Source organism: Microtus ochrogaster, unplaced genomic scaffold (genome assembly GCF_000317375.1).
Source record: "Microtus ochrogaster isolate Prairie Vole_2 unplaced genomic scaffold, MicOch1.0 UNK51, whole genome shotgun sequence".
In the NCBI taxonomy this organism is placed as follows: domain Eukaryota; kingdom Metazoa; phylum Chordata; class Mammalia; order Rodentia; family Cricetidae; genus Microtus; species Microtus ochrogaster.
The window spans coordinates 160046-170662 of record NW_004949149.1 but is presented as its reverse complement, the minus strand read 5'-3'; the positions used below and the strand labels follow the sequence as shown (position 1 = coordinate 170662).

The following is a 10617-nucleotide window of genomic DNA, read 5'->3' as shown; positions in this document are numbered from 1 at the left end:
TAGCTTTGCCCTGTAGCCCAGGCTGATGGCAATCCTCCACGAACTGCCATCTTTAGTTCTTTCCTGTTTAGTTCTCTAACCTTACTATTTGAAGAATTTGTAATCCATGGTTAAGACAGTAATGTTGTCACTAAATGAAGGGCTAAATGTGCAGAAAAGCCTAAAAGTCTGAAAGTCTGGGGACTGGAGGTGTAGTTGAGTTGGTGGAGTGTGTGCCTTCTATGTACAATATCCTACTATGCACAAGGCCCTGGGTTTAATCCTCAGAATCACATAAACTAGACACGGTGGTGGACACCTGTAAACCCAGCACTTGAAGATAGGCAGAAGAATCCAAAAATTCAGAGTTGTCCTCTGCTACATGGCAAGTTCAAGAGCAGCGAGGGACACATGAAAGCCTGTTTAAAACAGAAAAGGTAGTAATAGTGACCAAAAAAACCCAATAAATCAATATAGTATCAGGGAAGTCTGGTTCAGACTGTGAGTACACCTCTCACTAAGTATATGGCTGTGAGCCTATTACTTCAGCTTTCTCGGTCTCCATGTCCTTAAGGGACTAATGTAGACAGCATACACTTTACTAGTTTCTGGGAAGAGCACACATGGCCCTGGCACAGTGATGGCAGTCATTGCCCACATGGGGTGAGGACTGAGGTCTGCATACATCGGTGTGTGATTGGTGTCCCCTGGTATTGCTCAGTGCAATGCCTGCCGGGACCTTGGGCTCTACACTGGGAAAAAGTTCACACGAAGGAGAGTTAACTGGCATTTACTGCTGCCTAACTGAATATTTGGTGAAGGGGAAGAAACTCCATTTCTTTTTTTCCTCCAAGAGTGTATAATGGCATGTTCAGGATTGACATCAAGCAAGACTTGCATCTGTGATCTTGAACTTCTAAAAAGAAGACTATGAAATAGTGAAGTTTTTTACACTGTAAGTTCACATCAGAAAAATGTCAGCTAAGATGCATGTGTGTGTTGTGTGTGTGCACGTGCGCACGTGTGTGCTTGTGGGAAGGGAGTGAGTGAAGAAGTGTGTATATGTGTGAGTATGTGTGTGTGTGTAAAGGGGGTGAGTGAAGAAGTGTGTGTGTCTGTCTGTCTGTCTCTAGAAGGGGAAACAAGTGGAGAAGTGTGTGTGTGTATGTGTGTGTGTGTGTCTGTGCCAGAGAGTGACCTTGGGTGTCTTCAATTGTTCTCCACTTTATTTTTTGAGATAGAGTCTCTCACTGAACCTAGAGCTCCAAGACTTAGCTGTCCAACCAGGCCCTGGGATCCTCCTGTCTCTGCCTTCCCAGCTCTGGGGATGGAGGAGCACACTCCCAGCTCTGGGGATGAAGGAGCACACTCCCAGCTCTGGGGATGAAGGAGCACACTCCCACACTAGGGATGGAGGAGCACACTTCCAGCTCTGGGGATATAGGAGCACATTCCCAGCACTGGGGATGAAGGAACACACTCCCAGCTCTGGGGATGAAGGAGCACACTCCCAGCTCTGGGGATATAGGAGCACATTCCCAGCACTGGGGTGAAGGAACACACTCCCAGCACTAGGGATGAAGGAGCACACTCTCACACTAGGGATGAAGGAACACACTCTCTGCACTGGGGAGGTATAGGCAGGATCAGGGCTCTAGACCCTCCCCAGCTTCAGCTTCAAGAATTTGGAGCCATCCTGAGCGACATAAGACCATGTCTTCAATTGCTTTCTCCAAAACTAGGTTGTTTACAAGCCCTAATTCTGACCTTCTCATACAGGTTTGGATAAGGGGCAAGCTTAGTGCTTGGCTTGCCACGTTTAAAGATAGGCTGTCTTTCATTCCTCAGTTGACATGTGAGTTCTCACAGATCAGTCACAAGACGTGCCAAGCTTTCTGTTTCCCTGGGTATTATGCCTTGGCTGCTGAGCTCCAGGGTAATTTACAGCCACCCCACTGCAATGACCCCTCCTCCCCGTGTGACTAACAGGAAGGGAAGTTTGGCAGCAACTCTGTGCTAATGAATGAAAAATGCAAACCTTGCAAATCCTTCTGCAGCTCAATCCCCGAGAGACCTGATGCAGACACATTTCCAAGATGCAATTTATGCCTTCAGAGGTTCCTTGTAGACCACCCAAAATACACAGGCCTTATTAAAACAGGTTTATCAGCCAAGCAAACATAGTGAGTTTTTTTCTGAATAGGAGCGAGGAAGAAGCAGTGAGAGCCGCTGGCGGGAAATGGCTAGGCCTAGATTATCACCCACACTGCAGTGGTACACAGGTCAGAGAACTGATGCTTCTGCCCCCATGCTGCTCTTCTGCATGGCCCAAGAGGATCCTGAGGAACTGAGACTTCATTCTAACTGTTTCCTTACATAGTGAGTTCCTGGTGGGGAGAAATCAGATGTTCTCCCAGGAAACACTGCCTCTGAATTCACCTGTGTGCTAACCAGCTGTGTGGGTTTGTTGTCGTGTTTCTTGTAGGCTTAAACTCAGTAAAGCAGAGAGGGTGGGAAGGTGTTGGATAGAAAGAGCCTCTGTTCTTTTTTTTTTTTAAAGATTTATTTATTTATTATGTATACAACATTCCTTCCATGTATGTTTGTATGCCAGAAGAGGGCACCAGATCTCCTTATAGATGGTTGTGAGCCACCATGTGGTTGCTGGGAATTGAACTCAGGACCTCTGGAAGAGCAATCAGTGCTCTTAACCTCTGAGCCATCTCTCCAGCCCGAGCCTCTGTTCTTAATGTATGAACTTCCCTAGAGCCTAGGGGCTCTTCTGGCTCAAGGGTCAGCACCATAGAATGGAACTGTATTCTCTGATGTAGGATACGGATTATGGTAAGTCCAGGTTCCATGATTCAAAGCTCTTGTGGTCATATATGTTTTGGAATTGGGAATCTTTTAAGTTTTTGATGGTTTGGAGGGTTTGTTGTGGTTGTTTTCAGCCACTTTCATTACATAGCCCAGGCTGGCCAGAACTCCCTAGGTGGCCATGCTAGTCTTGAACGTGAAGCGATCCTCCTGCCAAGTGCTAGAATCACAGGCATGTACCACCATGCTCGGCTTCATTTGTGTTTGTGTTTTTTGAGATAGAGTCGTGGGAGGTACTTCAGGCTGGCCTGGGACATTCTGTGTAGCTCACTTGTCCTCGAACTCACCAGGCTTCTGAGCACCAGGTCTAAGGCACACATACCGACATCTGGCTTCTCTCAGGTTTGTGGAAGATTCATACGGAGCATGTGTTCTATATCTAAGAGAAAATGGGCCCAAGCCTGTAATCAAATGGTCTTTCTGTTTGTTACTCATCTTTCTGCTCTTAGGGCAAAATACCCAAGAAATCAATTTAAAAGAGGAAAGACTTATTTTGGTTTAGGGTTTTGAAGGTTTTCCTCCAAAACTCTGCTGTTCTATCCATGACAGGGTGGAACATGGTGGTGAGCTCACCTGATGGCAGCTGGAAAGAACAGGGAGGAGAAAGAGGAAGAATCCAGCGTCCCAAAAGACCTAACTTCTTCCCATCTTACATCCTAAACGTTCCCCTACCTCCCAACAACACCACAGACTAACGACCAAACCCTGGACACATAGGTCTATGGAGGACACCTGGTATACTAACATTACAGTGTTAGTCAAGTATCCTTTATAGTCCCAAGATGGGGGAGACAGCGAGTTCAACAATACTGTCTTTCCATAATGACAGTGTGTGTGAGCGGTTGTTCCTCATTGCACTTTCTCAACACAGACCGTAATTCCTTCCTAATAGCTCCAACGAGATTGCTTCCAGATTCCACTGCCCAGAACTAGGTCTCAGATATAATCCAATTTGAATTGTGGATAAACTCTGTTCCTTTCACTGGGGAGTAGTAAGACACAGTAGTAAGGGTCCCGCATCTAGAGTGAACCAAAGCCAGAGCTCTCTAGACGACATGAGGAAGGAGTCACAATGCAGCTGATCGTAAGCAACGCATCCACCATATCAGAGAGTCATGACAGGGTCTCATACCTGGAAAAGAAACGGCAGCAGCTATCTAAGAGGCCTCTGGTGAGACAGTAACTGTCTAGGATTCTCTGCTGCCTGATCTTCTAAGACATTCTCATGGACGCTCAATATACAAACCCATTTTCATTAGCGCATCCAGTACTTACTAGAATCCTCTTGGGGAATGAAAATTTGTTCAGTGAGAAAGAGAACTTGTTGTGTAAGTGTGAGTTCAAATCCCTGACACCCATGTAAAAAGCCAGATAAGGCTGCTGTTGAGTCTGTAGCCCTGGAGCTGTGGAAGGAGAGGCAAGAAGATCCCTGGGGCTTTCTGGCCTCGAGCCTAGCTCTGGGTTCACCTCAAGGAAATAGGGTGGAAAGTGACCAGGCCAGCAGCCTCCTCTGTTTTGCTTTGCTCACAAGCATTTGCATCACCCCCAAACATGTGCACATATAACACACACACACAGAGTTCTATCTTGGGGATTTATTTTAAGGTGTGGTATTTTATCCTCAGCCACACACAGAAAGCAGATGGAAATGGAGGGAGAAAAAGTCAGAAGATGGCAAATGAGCCCGCGTAGAAGCTGGTTACAAATTAGACCAGTGGCATAGCAAAGCACAGCCCTGGGATCAAGTCTAGCCTCCTGCCTATTTTCACAGGTAACGATGTGTACAATGATGCCCATTATTTTACACACTGCCTATTGTTGCTTGAGCTACAACTGTTGAGCTGAGTAACTGGAATAATACCTAACATCTGGGAGTATAAATGCTTACTGTGTAACCCACTGCGGGGGGGGGTGGCAAATACCAAGATGAACCAACCCAGCCAACCAAGTTGACAGACAAATGACTGAAAGATGACAATCTCCATTCCCAGATGTCAGTTGTCTTAATGCTGCAACAAGCAAGACTAGAACAACTTCAGGCAGCAAAGACTCACTTGGGCTCTGAGTGTGAGGGTGCAGGACACCCTAGCACTTTTACAAGATGCTCGGTCTTATCAAGTTAGTCGTAATAGCCATCATACAGATCAAAGAAAGGCTCTAGAGAAATTAGCACATGTATGTGTGGATGTGTGCACGCATGTATACGTATGAGTGTATGTATGTGCACATGTGTATATCTGTGTATTTGTGCATTGTTCATGTGTGTATGTGGGTTTGTGTGTGTACATGTTTATATACGTATGTGTGTTTGTATTGTGTATGTGTGTATGTATATATGGACTGTGAATACATATGCATGTATAAATGTTGTGTATGTGCATGTAATTTTGGATGTGTGCATGCATGTGTCTGTATATTTGTGTGTGTATGTGTGTGTGTGTGTGTGCGAGTGTGCGTATGGCAGGGTTGTGCGTGGATCGACTGAATAAAGGCATTTTAGATGAGCAAACCACAGACCAGAAAATGTGTTCTTCACAGTTCAGTGGCACAGAGCCAGTGTGGAGGTTTTATTTGGAAGACACCTGCAAGGTAGCTGAGCAGTAACACTTTGCTGGTGTGGGGGGAGCCAAGGGTAATCAGAATGATTCCTTATTCCAGTCAGAATTGTGTGGCAACTAAACAGAACCAAACCATGTTGGGGAAGATCAGCATCCACCTGAGTCCCTCAGCAGAAACAGGGTGTACACCTAGAGAGGGCTGAGCCAACCTGACTGCTTCGTTTGAGACTAAGAACCCAGAGTCACAGTTCCACTGCTGAGATCAGAGGGAAACTGGGGAGACTCTGTCCTTTCTCAGATTCTCCTCCATTTGTCAAAGTAAGGACAAGCAGCTACCCCTCCTTCTCCATCCCATTCCTTGATGACGCTGAAACATGATGCATGATTATATTTTAGGTTTATGTTTCCTGGTGGCTGCTGGAAGACCTCTTAATATCCACCTTTAAAAGGTTCGGAAAACAGCTTTGTGAGACAGGCTTCCTGTGGACCCAGATCCACCCCACGGGGAAGGATTCTTAGAGCTCCATCAAAGAGGCCGTTCCCTTCCCGGAGGCAGTGTCCTTGCCTCTTCCTGTGCTTCTATAGCACTCAAATGCATCCCTGTCCTTTGGAGATTTAGGTAAACTTGGCTTGAACTCTGAGTGTGTGGGGACAAGGCTCCTGAACATGCTTCCGAGAATTCCTGGCTGTTTAACTGTGTGTATTTTCTATCTGTTCTCTCACAGCTGTTTCTGTAACCTGACTTTTGTCCCATTAAGGGTTGAATTGTGTCCTTCAAGGATATGTTCAAGTTCTAGCCCCCTATGCCTCAGAATGTGGCCTTATTTGGAGGGAGTCAAGCTTACAATGTACTCAAGTGAAGATGAAGTCATTTAGGTTGGGCCCTAATCCAACTTGACTGATGTCCTCCGAAAAAGGGAAATTCGGGCACAGAGAGAAGATAAAATGAAGAGGCGCAGGGAAAAGATATCCACATATAACCAGCCTCCAGACAGAACCTTCCCATTGTTCCCAGCCATCTAGCCGCTGACATTTCGTTAGAGCAACACTAGGAAGCTAATACACACACTCTGCTGGCCTGGGCTTAAAGCTGCTCTGACCAGGAATATTGGCTTTCTGTTACTGGTACAAAAATCCCTGAGACAAGGTAGCGTGACCATGTGACGTTGGCCTTGCGGTGACGTGGACCATCATGGCAAAGAATGTGCGGTAAGCTGCATGCCTTTAATCCCAGCACTTGGGAGGCAGAGGCAGCAGATCTCAGTGAAGCTGAGGCCAGCCTGGTCTACAGAGTGAGTTCCAGGACAGCCAGGACTGTTACACAGAGAAACCCTGTCTCGGAAAAAAAAAAAAAAGCCAAACCAAAATAACAATGACAAAACAAAACACAAACAAACAAAAAGCCTACTTGCCACATGATAAAGAGGGAGTTGGCAGAAGCTAGGGCCCCAGCATTCCTCTTGGGATACGGCTCCAATGGCCTGGCTTCCTTCTCAGTCTGTGGTAGTGTTAATTGTTGACAGAGTCTAGGGTCACCTGAGAAACCGACCTCTGGGTGTATCTTGAAGATCCTCTTAATTGTATTCCTAGATAGAAGATTCAACCAGATTCAACCAGAAGAGGAACCGCTCCCTAGGTCAGCTGGCCATAGTGGCCTGTATAGAAAGAAGAAAGTGAGCTGAGCCCTATTCCAAATCCCTTGCTCTTCTGACTGCTGATATGTTGTGAACTGTGGTTTCAGGTTCTGACACCTCTGCAATGATCCATGAGAGACCGTTATTGACAACCACGCTGATAAAGCCACTTAAACGTTGTAAGTCCTTCTGACTGATGGCCAGACCAAAAGCAGGCTTGTGCTTCTGAAAAGCCTCTTGGTGACCAAGTTCAGGGACACAGAGTTTTTTCAAGGCGAAAACCACAAAGACCATGATTGGCCTCAAAGTCAGAGTAGCACGAAGCGTTCATTCCTGTCAGGGCTTGGTGATTATTTAAGACATAGCATGCCAGTTACTTTTGTTAATACATCTGGGCCACAGTTAAGGCCATGGAAATCTCGAATGTGTTACCAAGGCAGATGTGACCACTGCAGGGAGGGGTAGAGGGCTGAGACCTGGCAAAGCAAGCACATAATGGAGATAGGGCAGGGTAGCATTAACGGAGTCATTGGCCTCGACGTCCTCACATTGACTCTACATCCAACAGTGGGTCAGGGTAAACCCTTTCTCCCTTAAGTTGCTTTGGTTACAGCAACAGAAGGCAGACTAAGACAGAGATCACCTGCTAAAAGGTCCATCATATCCCACAGTGCCACGGGCTTGCGGCTGAAATCAGTTCCCAGTGCCCACATTAGCACTGTGCAGATGTGCTAACTCCTGCTGCAGGGGAACTGATGCCCTCTGCTGGCCTCCGCTGGCACCTGTGTGCCCACGTGCATGCGCGCGCGCGCGCGCGCACACACACACACACACACACACACACACACACACGGGGGGGGGGGGGTGAGAAAGTGAAAAACTTAAATTTCTAAGTGGTTCAGGCTGGCATCCAAACCTTTAACACCTGAGTCCTTGGGGGACATTTCAGATCTGGATCAGGGCACTGTGTCTCCCATGTTAACTACTTAGGGTCATCAAGAGTAACAGGTGCACAGCCCACATGTGTTGTGAGCTATCTGGTCACACTTGGATCAGGGGGCAGAGCTAGTGACTAGTTGGCAGGAATTAGCCATAGAGAGGAAGGAGGACCCAGGAATACAGATAGAGAGACGCACAGGAAGGAGTGTTGGGGGGGGGGAACCTTAAAGACTCGCTGTCTCTTTGGTTTGAGATAAGTGAAGAGATGCTCTCTTGTTGGGTCTCTGGCTAAAATGGAAAGTCAGTTGACTGCTTCTCTGCTTCTCTGATGTAGCAGGTTTTCACCCCAATATCTGACCCCTGAGTCTTTATTGCTAAAAAGAATGATAGAGACTTAGTTAAAACCTACATTTGCTGGCTGTGGCCAAGCTGGTGCCAGCAAAACCGGGAATCTGAGTGGCGAGGTGCTGACTGCAGGACTGGGGACCTTAGATGAAATACCGGCAGATTCAGGTGTGGACGCTAAGAAGAACAGCACCCTGGGCTTGAGATGCTATAGATTTGTACCCACAACTGTCTCCACCAAAAGCACAGAGAGGCAGCATGGAGAAGGAGGTGTGACAGTCAAAGTGGGAAGAACAGAACAGCAGAACTTCCCTCAGGCCTCGGGACTTCCCTGTAGTTATCTCTACTAGTGTGATAAGACATCATGATTAAGGCAACTTATAAAAGAAAACATTTAATTTAGGAGTTCATTGTTCCAGAGGGTTATAGTCTATAACCATCAGGTTGAGGAGCATGACAGCAGGCAAGAAGGTATAGTGCTGGAGCAGCAGCTGAGATCCTCAGGCATTAGATACACACACAGAGAACTGGGAACAGTGTGTACTTTCAGAACCTCTTCCAATGAGCCACATCTCTTATTCCTTCCCAAATAGTTCCACCAATGAGATAAAGCATTCAGACATATGAGTTTATGGGGGCCATTGTCATTCAAACACCACACCTTCTGAGCCACAGGCACTGGCTTGGCCACAGCAAACCTGGAGCTTTTCCTAGAGCGAACAACCCGGAATAAAGAAAACATAAATAAACATAATCTTGACATGAAGAGCTGCCCCAGCTACTCTACTCTATTTAATTTGCAATATGAGATATAGTTGTCAACACAAGGGCATACTCTGTAGGCAGAGTGTTCCTGTCCCAATATCCTGCCCCCAAATAACCAACTCAGACACTTAAGATTTCTTCAAATACTTGACCAACACCGTCCAATCATCTCTCTCCTCTGACTATCACAGGCGTCCCTAGTCACGCCTCCTCCGCAGCCCCAGGCGTGCGAGGAAAAGGGGCGGGGCCAGCTCTCACAGTCCAATCCTCTGTCTTCCTTTTCCCGCCACAGGGCGCCCCGATGCAGTGGAGCTTCGAAAACTTTCCCCCTGGGCCGCAAGCGCTCCGGGCCGCGCAGTCGAGCGGGTCCCGGCGGCGACGGCATGCGCGGTCGGGCGCGTGCCCATGCGGGCTGCGCAAGGTTGAGGTGCGCGTGAGCGAGTTGGGCCCGGGCTACACGTCGGACGAGACCGTGCTGTTCCGCTACTGAGCAGGCGCGTGCGAGGCGGCCCTGCGCGCATCTACGACCTGGGCCTGTGCCAGCGGAGGCACGTGCACACGGAGCGGGTGCGCGCGCACTTGTGCTGCCGCCCGATGTTCCTGGACGTGCACAGCTGCTACCACACGCTGCAAGAGCTGTCGGCGCGGGAGTGCACATGCGGGTGACGCTACCTCATGCCCCAGCCCTGGGCCCCTCCCCGGGGGCCACGCCCACCCTCGCAAGAACTGAATTCACATCAAGTGTGGGAACTGCAAATAATAATAATAATAATAATAATAATAATAATAATAATAATAATAATAATAATAATAATAATGCTTGTCCAATAGCTTAGACTTGTTACTATGAAACTCAGGCTAGGAAAGTTGGATTGATAAACTGGTCTAAACTCTGGAAGAAGTCCTTGTCCTTTCCCAGCACATTCTTGCAGCTATAAAGGATCTGGGGTCTTCAGTTACCAAGAAAAAGAAGGCCCATGCTGGACCCAGGGCCTCTTCATGGCCGAGCAGGTCAGTGAAGCGAGGAGAATAGCAGGGTTCACTACTCCAGCGGACAGCGGCAGAACTGGGCTGAGCCTTCTGAGTCTGAACTCCAATCACTATGTCCTGGATTTCTAGATTCACTTGTAATTCTCTCGAAAACTGGGTGTTTCCCTTGCCTTGCAGCTCAGCTGTCTGCAGACTTCCTTCACTGAGGACCATCTCCGTGTCTCTCAAGAATTCCTCTTAGGCTGGGCGGTGGTGGCGCACACTTGGGAGGCAGAGGCAAGCGGATCTATGTGAGTTCGAGACCAGCCTGGTCTACAAGAGCTAGTTCCAGGACAGGCTCCAAAACCACAGAAGAAAGGAAGGAAGGAAGGAAGGAAGGAAGGAAGGAAGGAAGGAAGGAAGAAAGAAAGAATAGATTTATCCTGACTCGCAGTTCAAAAGCACAGCCCTTCATGGTGGCAAAGTCAAGGTGTCAGGTGCATGAGGCAGCTGGGTACATCACGTCTACAATCAGGAGACAGAGATGTCAC

At 47.7% G+C, this 10617-nt stretch overlaps 1 pseudogene; it reads left to right on the top strand.

The window, feature by feature from the left end:
• Positions 1–3928: 3928 nt before the first annotated feature.
• Positions 3929–9763, top strand: LOC101997420 (annotated as a pseudogene).
• The last annotated feature ends 854 nt before the right edge of the window (positions 9764–10617 follow it).